At 46.0% G+C, this 12,944-nt stretch overlaps 2 long non-coding RNA genes across 2 annotated transcripts; both read left to right on the top strand.

The window, feature by feature from the left end:
- Positions 1 to 3,525: 3,525 nt before the first annotated feature.
- Positions 3,526 to 4,884, top strand: LOC115250182 (uncharacterized). The gene is made up of 3 exons (XR_003888769.1): positions 3,526 to 3,699; positions 4,249 to 4,311; positions 4,866 to 4,884. It is a non-coding gene; the product is annotated as an uncharacterized lncRNA (long non-coding RNA).
- A 596-nt stretch (positions 4,885 to 5,480) lies between these two features.
- LOC115250181 (uncharacterized) lies at positions 5,481 to 7,257 on the top strand. Its single transcript, XR_003888768.1, has 2 exons — positions 5,481 to 5,603; positions 6,741 to 7,257. It is a non-coding gene; the product is annotated as an uncharacterized lncRNA (long non-coding RNA).
- The last annotated feature ends 5,687 nt before the right edge of the window (positions 7,258 to 12,944 follow it).

The following is a 12,944-nucleotide window of genomic DNA, read 5'->3' as shown; positions in this document are numbered from 1 at the left end:
TCTGTTGAAAGGCGTCGTGGGCAGAAGGCATTGTTGACCCTCCGGCGCTCATTCGGCGCCTGCATGGATGTGTCTTTGTGTAGTGCTCGGTCCTCGTGCCGCGGTCCTGCTCCGCTGCTAATGACCCAGCAAAGCACCTTAACGGCAAGGAACACAAACTCCCCGCTGTTCTGTGAGCCACCGCTAATAGGTTGGCCAATCAAACACAGAAAACATTGCAAGGGAAAAAAAGAGAAGAAAAAGAGAGCGCAAATCAATGCCAACACGCTGCAAGCACAAGCTGCAATGTGCCCAGTGAAGAAAAGTGAAGAAAGCCCCCATCTCTTGGATCTGGGGTCTTTGATGAGCGCTGCGTCGGGAACCAATGCAGGACGAGAACAACTTGCGAAATCCGAATTTGTTTCTTTGTCCTTTACTTCTAATTCCTCATTAAAACCAGTCAGAGGCAGCAGGAGCCCTTTGATTAGAACCCGCGCGGTGTTTGCCTTGCTTTCTAAGCGCTGTCATCTGGTGAGCCCACTGTGTGACTTGGCGGTGCACACTGAGAAGCTGTGTTGATTTACCTCATTTGAAGTGTATCATTTTCATACTTTCATTATTATTTTGCATGGACGATTATTTATTCAGTTGTAATCTGGTGAATCTGAGCGCTCTGCGCTGCCAAAGCTTTGTCTTGGGCAAAGAGTATGAATAAACAGCACAATAAGCAAATATTCTTAGGAAAACAGAACCCAGTTTATTTCTCACCATTCTAAATGTGTGTGTGGGTGCGTGTGTGTGTATGAGTGTGTGTCCATTCTAACTCCACGTTTGCTCCAAAGTATGTACTGTATTTAAAAACAAGGCTGTGTTTCATAGGTCCCGTTCCCGAGCGCAGTACCCAGACCTTGTCCATCTAATGCCCAGATTGACTTGAGCTCATTTTTCAGCGCTGCCTCCTGTTCGGGCTTTAATAAAGCCGAAGGGTCGTGGGTTCGGGTGGAGCGGGGAGGAGGGCGGCGGCGGTGGCGGATAATTCCAGCGTCGCCGGTTGCTGGTTTGGGATCTCATTAGCTCGGCGTTGTGGTGTCACACATACCGTCGACTTGCTCCATCATATGGAGCAAAGAGTTGCTTAAATCCAAAATGAGTTTCTGGCTGCAGAGGCTGATTTATGGGGGTGTGACCAGGGAAATACCACAGACCTCCGTTTCACCGCCCCCATTTTTTATGCTGGAAAATTGTTGTTTCCCCTTCCCTATATCCCCTCCTTATTCCTCCCTCGTGCTCTTTTATTTCAACAACTTTTGAAGGTTTTTAATTTTTTTTTTTACACATTTAGTTTCTGCTTGAAAACTAACCAGAATGAACCCTAACCCAAGTCCTCATTGGTGTGGTTCATCCCACATCAATAAATATATACCTAAACCATTTTACTACATCTTTGCGCCTGGCATGACCAGATGTCTATTTAATGGTCAATAGTGCTGCGATGTTTTATTTATTTACACTGAATGTTGAAAGCAGCTTCTAAAATGTCGCTTTCTGGTTGTGTCCGGATCAAATATTGACGAAATCAGATAAAAAACAGACCCAATATTTAATGACAAAGCAGTGGCTCATTGCATAAAAACACCTTTCTGACCGATAATGCTGTAAAATTGATGAGTTCGGTTGGTTCTCCTCTCACCGCCAACGGGATCTGCTGGAAGTGTGGAAGCGTCTCTCACCTTACCGGGGCACTGTGCGCCTACGGTCTTATTTCCCTTCGCACCGATGTCCTCGGCGCTCTTGCGAAAGCGACCTGGCTGTGCTCTAAACCTGTAGGGCTTTATCATTAGAGCACATGGACAGAATCAATCCAGCCAGCGCATTCACATCACATACACCTCCAGCTCTCACCCAATGACCTTGACCGCCGGCGGCTCCGCTTGCTTTTGAGATGAGAGGCTAAGTATTATAGTAAGATGTGTGATGTTCAGATGCTACGGACTGGTGCACATTAGCTGATGCAAAGAGGTGGATTCGAACGGGCTAATGAACGCGTCGTGCTGAAAGAGAGGAGCAGAACTCTTAAACTAGCCTTAAACTTGCAACATCATTGTGCCTGTGTGTGTGTGTGTGTGTGTGTGTCTGTGTCTGTGTGTGTGTGTATGGGCATCCGCTCACAACTGTTAGATAATGCACTCATGCGCCAAAGGTGAAAGGCTCCCTCTGGTCTTCATTGTCAGCTCCCAGAATGCAGAGGCTACATCCTGCAGGCATATGGAATTACAAAGCGCTGCAACATTTGTACAAGATGTCACCCCCTCCGCTGCACACACAGATGATAAAATAGAGCGGGACAGCGCCAATCAGCAGGTTTCTGCCCCGGCAACGCGGCCAGCCTTCTTCACGGATAACTTCTGCATTACAGCCAAGTTGCAGCACATATGTGCTGATAGTTTGACTTTGATGGGATGGGGAGAAAATCATACAATAAGTTTAAATGACTAGAACTTTGTCATTTCCCTGCCTCACCATTTGGAGCCTTGCCTCCTTCCTCATGGCCCATATTTTAGGTTTTGCCATGTATTATTCTGCCATCCATCGAGGTGTGAGCTAAGCAAGTATGAGCTGCTCATCCTCACATCCTGAGAGCAAGCAAAACGTGACGCTCACCACCTTCTTCTTAATCACCATGATATAAAAAAGAGATAAGACATAAAAGTGACTTTCATGAGCGCATTTGTCACCCTAATCCGAGACCATTTTTGAAGATGCGATATGTTTAGCCGGCAGCTCCGAGAGTGCAGGTGGTTCAGATGTTGGAGATGAATGTTCATCAGACCGGGAAGAATGTTGCTGTTATACAACCAAAGTGTAATAACTGTGACGAGGGCCAATTCCTGTTTTTTGTTTTTTTCCCTGCCTCCTCTGCTGCTCTGTACAGAAAACTGGGCAGAGTTTCACAGCCTCCTCTTTTCTCACTCTGACTCAGTTAGAAGAGCAAAGGGAAAAAAAAAGTGTCCTCCCACATTCACACAGGAAATTCATCATTATGTTTCCTATATGTAAATGATAAGTCTTGATGATTGAACGACTGCTGTCCTCTGTGTTCAGCAAACTGTCATTATCATGGCCAACAAAACTGTCCTGGGGGGGTTTGCTCTTCTAATCATTGTATTTTTGCAAAGGTAAACAATACTCCAATCAACAATTCATTCCCTTGGTAATGAACATGATATATTTTTTCAGTTTCGCATGTGTAATCGTGCACTCTTAATTCATTCACTTTGTGATTTCTTTATCTCTACGTTTTGTGTTTCCTTTTTGAGTGGATGGTTCTGGAACAGGGAGCGAGCACGCTGCGGCACGATGTCGGTTCGCTTCAACTAGGCTCATTAGCTGCAGAAGGCGGCACCGGTTAATTAAAATAATTCCCTGATATCGCGGCTGCTTTGGTCAGCCAAACGATACCGAGGGACCGCTATGCAGCACACTATGCTCTCGCCTGGCGAACCGCGCTCCTCAACCACAGCTAGCACCTAATTAGCACTGGAGGAGGAATATTTTACCGCGAATTAACATGCCATGCTTCAGCCCGCTCTAATTGACGAGCCTCATCTGAGGGCCGGTGGAGGACTGCGGCTGCACGGCAGCTTCGGAGGGGGAAAAAAAGCAGGAGAGAAACACGCGCAGAATGTTGAACCATTTCGTAATTAGCGAGAATCAAAAAAGGTGCTTGTTTAGTGACGGACTGGGGTTCATTTTTATGGGTGTTGCGTGCTCACTCAGAGGGGGCCTGCCTTGTATTCTCCCATGACCTCAGCTGCACACACACACACACACGAGCGGCACACCATGCTACAGGGGTGAGAGGGTAGCGGTGGTAAATATCCTATAATCCATTGTCAGATCAAAACTCAAAGGTCCAGTCTAATGAACGCAGTTGGGCGAGACGTAATCCTGAGTAATAGGAAGGATCCCACAAACACTCTGCTCATCAAGCCATTCTGCTGAATAACATTAAAACCCAAATAACCTTCAAAATACATATTTAATACCCCGGGGTGAGCTTTTGCGCACGGGTAAGCCAAGAGTGTTTGGAGACAAAATCTTGCTTCTGTAGTTTTGATTTCTTTCAGGGCAACATCTTTGAGGTAGTGTGCGTAAACTTTGAGGAGACTGGAACTTTTTATCTGTGTTTACGAGCTGGTGTTTAAATTGCAGTCCTCGTATAATGTTGTCAGAAGTCACGTTTTCAGAATTCTCTGCTTTGCATTTCAGGGGACTCAAGATTATTAAATAAACAAGATCCAGAAGACGTCACAGCCTCAAACCCAAACTCTGGTAGGGAACCTTATTAAAATGTTTCCCCCTGAACCATAGAAGATGTTATACAATAGGTTTTATAATCCACGTATCAAAGTATTTGAATGCTTTTTCAGTGGCGTTCACAGCACAAACATGTTCGGCTTTGTGTATTATGGGGACTTGTGCAGATTATAGGATGCTATGTTGCTGTAATAAGCTCACAAAACCTGGAAAGATTTGCCCACTTTTGCCTCTGATCTTATTTGTTGTATATATTTCAGATCACCGCAACCAATATATTGCTCTTTCCAGCGGAGATAATGCCGAGTTTTCACTCCTCGGGTTTCTTTTTCCTCCCCTTTTGTCTCCGTGCAGAACAACAATGTCACATTTTAAATATTGATTATGAGCCGAGTGGGTGGGAGTGCCGGCTTCTTAAAAAATGTGTTTGTTTTTTGCGGTGATGTTTGTTCATAGCGTGTTAATTTAGCGGCAAAGCCTGAGCTGAGTGTGCCAGAGAACTGTGGAGCTTTGATCAGACCCGCCATCCCTGCTGGGTCTTCTCAAACCCTGCTGAATCCTGTTTCCAGGTACACTCGTGTGCATACGGGAGCAGCTGCTCACACACAGGGGTTCACACTGTAAGCATGCACACACGCACACACACTCACACACACACACACACACACACACACACACACACACACACACACACACACACCTGTAACATTTCTCTAACAAGAACACAAAAAATGTCTTTGTCTGCACTCTGATTGTGCAGGCCAGAGCGGTCATACGTGGCACAAACCGCCGCATACTTCCTTTCTTAGCTGTAAAAACATACAGTTGTGCACTGCGGTGCACGTGCACACATACACACACGTGCTTTGAGCCCACTCACTGACACATGAAAGCGGACACAGAGACGAGAAGCCTCTGCGGGCCTCCGGGAGCTCTAATGGCCTAGAGTGCAGTGAGGGAGAGTGGGGGTGAAGAGCAGAGCAAGGTGAAGGCACACAGCTACACTTTTGACTTAAAACACACACACACACACACACACACACACGCACACACACACACACACACAGAGTTGCTGTCGAACATCTGTGTGCATGACACACCGACCCTGTGAAAAATCCATCCACAGAGGATCTGCACAGCTAACAAAGATCCCGATACAAGCCAAGTTCAGTGCACCCCCCCCCCCACACACACACACACGGATACACACACTCCCTCTGTGTCACTGCCTGCGTGTTGCCACAGTCAAGCGGCCGTGTCCTGATGAAGCCGCTGTTTCTAAAAGGAGCCGAGCATGAATTATGCAGGTTTGTCTTCACATGAGGGTTTTCTCCCCTCTTTCCTTGCCGCATTTCTCTGTTTTGCGTTTCACATTTTAACTTCACTGTCTCTTCCACTTTTTGAAAACCCATCTCAAACCCCTCTGTCGCTCCAAGATCACGCCCCCTCCCCCAAATCATCCCCCAGTTGTGTTCCCCTACGCTCCAACATTTCTACCTTTTGCTGCACTCACTAACTCGTCTTGATGTTACACAATTCTCTCTTTAAACATCTTCCTCCAGTTTTTTTGCTTGCTCTATTCCCATGGAAAGAGTGCAGAACAGAGGAGGGGAGGCCGGCCGGTGCAGCGAGTATCGGTTTCTCATAAGCGTGTGAAAGAAGAGAAGCGGAAGTCTTTCAGTTTGTTATCTTTCTCTCAGCTCAAGTTTCCCGACTAAAGAGGTCTGTGACAAACGTTGGGCTGATCCGCTACCGTGAGCTTTGCAGTGTTTGTGAAGAAAGTGCAGTTTTTCACCATGTTTTTCACCTGCGAACTTCCCCAGTGTAAGTTTCTAGTAAGAACTGCGAGCTCCACCGACAACGTCAACGTAGAAAGAGTCAACAAAAGCGTCTCAAAAAAGCACTCTGGTCTATGGAGTCAAACGTGCACCGTGAACAACACACATGATTTGTAACAGGGATGCTGGTGGTGAAAAAACACATCGCTGATGAGTTCTTCAACCCAATTCAACTAGTTTCTCCCATATTTACTGCATTAGTGTGAGGAAATCCCAGGGAAGCATGTTTAATAATGCAGCTCCACAACACAGCGATGTTCCCTCTGTTCTTTTATTGTCTTGGCAGGGACATAACATTTATTTTAGAGCAGTAACGATTTGCCAGAAAAAAGCCAGCCGAGATAAATTGTCCGAAAGATTTTACCAACAGCTGGAAATGCAGATGAAAATATCTGCATAGCCCATTTTTAATGTCAAAACCAGAAATATTTTGTAAAAAAAGATCCTATTTAAGCTTTTGGAAATCTCTCAGTGGCAGAAATTTCATACAGGTCACACCTAGAAAGGTCACCTCTCCCCCCAGTGGTGTGGTGGGAGCTCATTGACGGCCCCGATCACAGGAGTCATTTTCATCGCTCTCTCAAAGCAGCTGCTTTGTCCTTGCAGGATCGATCTGGAACGGCGTTGTCAGCTGAGTTCTGCTGAGTCCCGTCAGCGGGGAATCTGGGCATTCTGACTGGGAGCGCGTCGCTCGGTCCCTTCAGCGACCAGGTCCACCTGCCTCCAGAACATGTGCAGTCTGGCCCGCCGCCATCCTTACAGGAGCAGTACTGTGATGTCCACGGACGTTGATTCTGACTGCATGTGACAGTGTGTGTGTGTGTGTGTGTGTGTGTGTGCGTGTGTGTGTGTGTGTGTGTGTGTGTGTGTGTGTGTGTGTTCATGCAGATGATGTTTATGACCTTGTTTGCAGCTGTTGGATGAAGGTAGGCCCTCTTGCTGGGGAGCCTTTATTTCCACTTGTAACTAAAGTTCATGCTTTTATTTTTCAAGGTCGATGATTGACTTTGTGCATCATTTTGTCTCTGCACCAACACAAAGTTAAACACAGACTTGTGTAGATGTTGAACAAAGAGCATCATGTGAACAGAGGCAATAGTAAAATAAACGCGATATGGGCTGTCATTTTTCAAGCTTTTGCTGAGGCATTTTTTTTATTTTATTTTGCATTTAATCACGAGGATTGCAAGGATTAAACTAGAGATTACGTATGGCGGGATTACACTGACCCCGTTAATGTGGGGGGAGCCAGAGATGAGATAAGAGCTAACAGGTGACGGGTGAGTGGTGATGAGAGAGAGAGAGGGAAAGGAAACAGTCTGAAAAAGAGTGAAATCAAGGTTTACAGTCGAGGTGCTGAAAATAAATATGGCTGTCCAGAGGTTCGTGTGCCAGAGTTTAACATGTATGTTAGAATTAAAGGGAGTTCACGCTATCTAGAGCCAGTTCAGGAGTAAAGCTTGCAGTGTTTCTATGTCAAAATGGCAACGTTCGTGGAAATTAGCCTGAATGCAGTTACGAAGTTGTGCTTTCATAATTTATTCTTAAGCAGGCGGCATAGTTAGTGTGTGAACTTGAGGGTTTTCATCATAGCTGGTAAAATAAATAAATAAAAAACAGATTCATGTGCTCACGTAAGCACTAACAAGTGTGCCGACACTTCCATGCACGCAGAAACACATAACACCCTTACAGGACGGCTTATTACAAACCCACAGCCCACAGTGAGGGATTTATTCATCAGACTGTGTGTCATCGCCACTCAGTCGCGTTTTAGATGTTTTAGAACTGCCAGTTTTGGTTTAACGGTGAGTCTGAACAGATTTATCGGCACTCCGGGGACAGTCATTTTAATGTATCTGGACATTGGGGGGAAATGGAGGGACGCTGCAGTTGTGCTGAGTGGAGACCTCGAGGTTGTGACGCCATTTGCTCGAAACTAAAGCGTCACGCCAGATGAGTAACTAATAATTCATAAAAGTGGTTTTAAAAAATAGCATTGATTTATCCTGACTGCAACAAAGTGAAAATCTAAAACTCATTGTCTCTGCTTCCTGTCCTTGTTTACTTCTCTACATTGGCTACTACACCTTCATGTCAGCCAAACGATTGTCAGCAGTCAGAGAGACGTGCGCGTCGCTCTGATTAGCATACAATTAGGACTGACCTGCTGCCCCTGGGACCGCATGGATTGAGGGATGTATGGACGGCTTTAGAGGGAGGGAGGGAGGGAGGGAACCGCCTGACACAGTGGCTTTTATTTCTGCTGACACGTGCAGGACACTGTTAGAATCTCTGAGGGCACCCTAAGCCAAGGTGTGCCAAAGCTGTATTGATGTCTGGGAGAGGCGTCTCGGACGTGTTGTCGGACGCCACAATGACGACTCAATGACCATCCGGGCAAAGGTAAAGGTCTGGCTGTGTATGTGGGTGTATGTATCCTGTCCAGTACATTAAGGTTTAGCATGCGTGGCGTGATAGGAACTATTTAACAGTGAGCAGTAGTTCCGTTTGTGGCCAAATACATGAGTGGCATTCTCACCAGTCTCAGTGACTATCATCTCTCCAACGCACTTAACTGTGCTTGAACCCGCGTCACTGTGCACTTCAGCCTAATAACATTCTCATCACGAGCGCCGGAGTGCTCTTCACATTTAGCTCGTCACACTGCGCCGCGACAAAGACCCACTAGCTTGGCTGCAAACACTTCATCTTGTTGACATTATCTAAAATAGATATTTGCAATAGAATGTTTGATCAGTGAAACCACACCCCTCCCGCGCAGGTAATTGCATAAGTGCTGCCTGTGGCTGCGAAATAAAGCGGGAAACTGGTCCCAAGAGGAATTCCAAAGACACAATTCAAACAGTTGCTTTATTTATTTATTTTTTCCATGTCAGTGTTGCTTTATCGCCGCCACAGCTCTGCCTCTGTGGAAAAGCCTTAATCATAGGTGCCCATCAATACTATTGAAGGCAGAAATCCGCCTCTGTCCCATGACATTTGTCCTGATGCATCGATGCGCTATTGACGGGAACAGAACGGCCAGCGGTAACAAATTAAAATGTCAGCCATGCCAAAGGTGAGCGTCTCTTCACCGCGTCCCCAAAGCGGGGCGACGGGCCATCAGCCGAACGATTCCTGATAAAACGCTGACACTTCACTCACACACAGCCACACACCAACAAGGACAACGGTGACAAGAGCAGCTGCATATTCAAAACGGCGAGTGAATAAATGGGGGACGATAATGAATTCCGGGTGCTCCTATTCACTATTACAAGTTTAGAGCTCCCTCAGATCTTTCCAGAACAGGGAGCGTTCGCCATGATGCACATTGATTTCATGCAGTGTGCCTGGAGGAGTGAGAAGAGATGAAGATGGAGTGATGGAGAACAGGAGCGCTAGGAATACTGTCAACATTTAAATATCATCGAGCCTGTGCATCTGCTCCCACCCATCTGCCCACACACACGTGCGACACACAGAGTATGAAACGATCGAGCTTTGCGAGATCTTAAGCCTCGTCTGCTCCCCTGACTCGCTTTTAAATGTTTTGACAGTCGGTCTGCCTTTAATTGCGGCCACTTAGAAATTTGGTTTTCTACCCCACATGTCGCCATCAATCTCCCGATGTTCCAGCTGCTCCCTTCCTTTGAATGCTGTTGCATTCTTGATGAGGGTAACAGCCAACTGACAGCCAACTGTCCATGCTGTTCCGGAACCACTGCGGTAGCCCAGCCTCAGGAGAGGCCTCATTAGGCGACCCGGGTCAAGGACTGCCGCTGACAGACAGATTCATTTAAAGCAGATCAACACAAAGTCACCGGGTTTACATGACACGCGTCTGAACTTCCTGGGACTAAATGGGTTCCTCAACTGTAAAAGTGTATGGTTTCCCAGGCCAAAGGTCCACTCCGAAACGCCACCACTGCTCTAAGTAATGGATGGAGGGAGTTGTACAGTCAGGATCAGGTTTGTTTTATTCATGTTCTCTTTTGCAATATTAAGCCTGCTATCGAGCCATCCTTGACTGACCCGCAGCCGCTGCCTGTGAAGTACCAACAGATCGGCCCCCGCGCCTCGCTGATCTGCATCCCAGACTCGGCCTATTCAACACCAGCCTAGTTTATCTGTCGCCATGTGATCTACGGAACGAGTGCCTGCGTGTGAACTGTCAGCAGAGCCCTGTTCGCATTTTAACATTCGTTTGCAAATGTCTCTTGTGTTTTAAACCAAATAAAAAGTGCATGTATGTATATATTTAGACATTCTTCCAGAGCCGATATCCTGTATATTCATGAAATGCACGCAGCTTTGATTGCTATAACTCATGTTTACATTTACTGTGCTGTATATTGAACATTTACTGCTCTGAAAGTGCAGACAATACAGGTGACAAGCTAATTGCTCCCCACTGTGCTGCATCATCTACGGGGGGAATTTCCTGCACCATTAGTGATGCTGAATATGTGTGTGTGTGTGTGTGTGTGTGTGTGTGGGGGGGGGTGTCACTGCAGTATTTTAAAATAACTGTAGGTGTTACCACCCATCTGGAGCAACAGTCTGGAGCTGGAGGACCAGAGCAAACCAGCGCTGCAATAGATCCAAGACACCTCATGTAATATGCAGCACAGTTAAAGCCCAGCTCACCAGAAGAGTCCACCTCTCAAGATAAAACACACTAGCCAAACAGAAATGAAAACATAAAACCCAAACGTTTGTTTTTAAGATTTTTTTTTTTTTTAGAATCTAATTGATTTTATGAGTGAACCCTACATGTACTGAAGGGGAGAATGTGGCGCTTGTAGGTTGTTTAACATGAGCCCACCCTCACCAGATAATTTATGATAATTATGATTACTGTTATCTGTGTTGTGTGTTATGCAAACACCGGGTCAAGTCCATCTGGTCACACAATAAATCAATAACACTGCAGAAATACACATCAGGATAACAGATGGACCCCTAGAGGACTGTTCTCTGTCAACATAATTAGGGCCTGGGACAACATTCAGCAGGAGACTCCCATGTCCTGACCCAAAGTGGAGACACCCGCCCCCACACAGCCTCACAGGCAGACACCAGATTTTTGTTAATGGCATTAAATGAAAAGCCTGAACTTATGCTCATTGTCTCCTCTTTTCATTTTCTTTTCATCCATTTCATGGCAAGAGCAATGGAATTTTTAATTCCCTCGCACAGAAGCGCGAGTGGCTTCACAGAAAAACCAAACCTCGTGAGGATGAAGCCTCTAGACCTCTCACTTGATATGCGCGCTGCATACTTCTTTTTTTTTTTTAAAGTGACAACCTTAAGAGCCGAATCTTGTCATCTGATTTTTCACAAGAAAGGCAGCAAACGTTGTCCCCCAAAGCTGTCAAATTATTCAAAGCCATTCTCATCGATGTGCTCGGAGGCCTGCTCAGTTCTGGTGTAGCTTACGAGGAAAATTTCGCTCAACAATTACATGGTAGTATTACCCAAAAATTCCTGGATGTTTTATTCCAAACAGGACATTAGTTTCCATCTCGGCACACAAAAAAATTATGGAAAAGTGACTTTTCGGATCTAAATATGCATGTTGTCATTACTGCCTCTGCTTACCAGCCTGGGTCATCGTCTCCAGCTTGGTTCCATCTAATTTATCCCTATATTGAGGAAGGAAAAACACATTTTTGGTGCTCCAGTTTGCTCCATGTTGCTTTTATGTTGCTCGAAGCCTTGGGAGACATCTGGCTGCCCAGAGACTGAACCAGCAGAGAATTTCCCATAATTGAAAAGGTTGTAGTTAGCAATTATGACCGTATAATTAATTTGCTAATTACATTTTGCAACTAAAGAGGATGTCTCCCTCTGATCTCTGGCCATGCTCGTTTCTTTTCTAACACTATTTTGTTGTGTTGCTTGCAGGCCTGACATGGTTGTGTATATTTTTACGTGAAGATTAACTCCAAACTGTGATGAGGCAAATGAAGAAACAGAGATATACACAAACGCTCTTGTTGTACAATGAAGACAGTCGACAAAACGTGTCTCTGATGTTTCGCTACCTATTTCTCTTCATCTTCCTCATTTATCTGCCATCGTCAGCATCATCAGGTCTCACTTCCCTCTCTGTCTCATCTTCACTATCTTCATTTCTCTTTTTCATCTGCATCTTTTGCTCCCTTCTACGATACCTTTGCTGCCTTCCCGAGGGAGTGGACACGGCCCAGACCCAGTGGTCCCGGGGTTCCAGATGGTCTGGCTGGCGGAAGGATCGGAACTGACCCCTCAGCAGCCTTTCTTCTCCCACCCCCAAACCCCAGGGGGTCTGGGAAGGTACTTTTCAGGCAGGATGAGAGGTAGAGGACAAGGAGAGGGACCGAGGGCTGAGGGAGGATTGTGTAACAGCAGAAGCTGTCAACAACTGACTCTTGTCCTCAAACACTTTTAGGCTGTTGGCTGCACTTCAGAGTTGTTTGAAGCTCGTGCACATACATTTTACTATCAGTCAAGAGCTCTGCGGAAGACTTGTACGAAAGATGGAGGGAAAAAAAACAGACATATCATATTGCAGACAGGAATATGAAAGTGAATTCAAGGAAATAAGGGAGGGAGCATTAGAGAAGGAGACTCAGTGGGGCAAGGATGACAGCTCGTGACGCCACATTAGTCATTGTACAAGCAGACAGAGGTGTCTACATGGCCTCTTTAGTGCCGGCTCTCCTAATGGCTCCTCGTGCGCGCGTGTGTTTGCGTGTGTTTAAGTACGTCAAGGCGCCTATAGACTGTGCAGCCATCCACCAGTGCTGCCTGGATGTAGAC

The sequence above is a fragment of the Takifugu rubripes genome, chromosome 6 (genome assembly GCF_901000725.2).
Source record: "Takifugu rubripes chromosome 6, fTakRub1.2, whole genome shotgun sequence".
NCBI classification, from domain to species: domain Eukaryota; kingdom Metazoa; phylum Chordata; class Actinopteri; order Tetraodontiformes; family Tetraodontidae; genus Takifugu; species Takifugu rubripes.
This window is presented reverse-complemented; position numbering and strand designations above follow the sequence as displayed.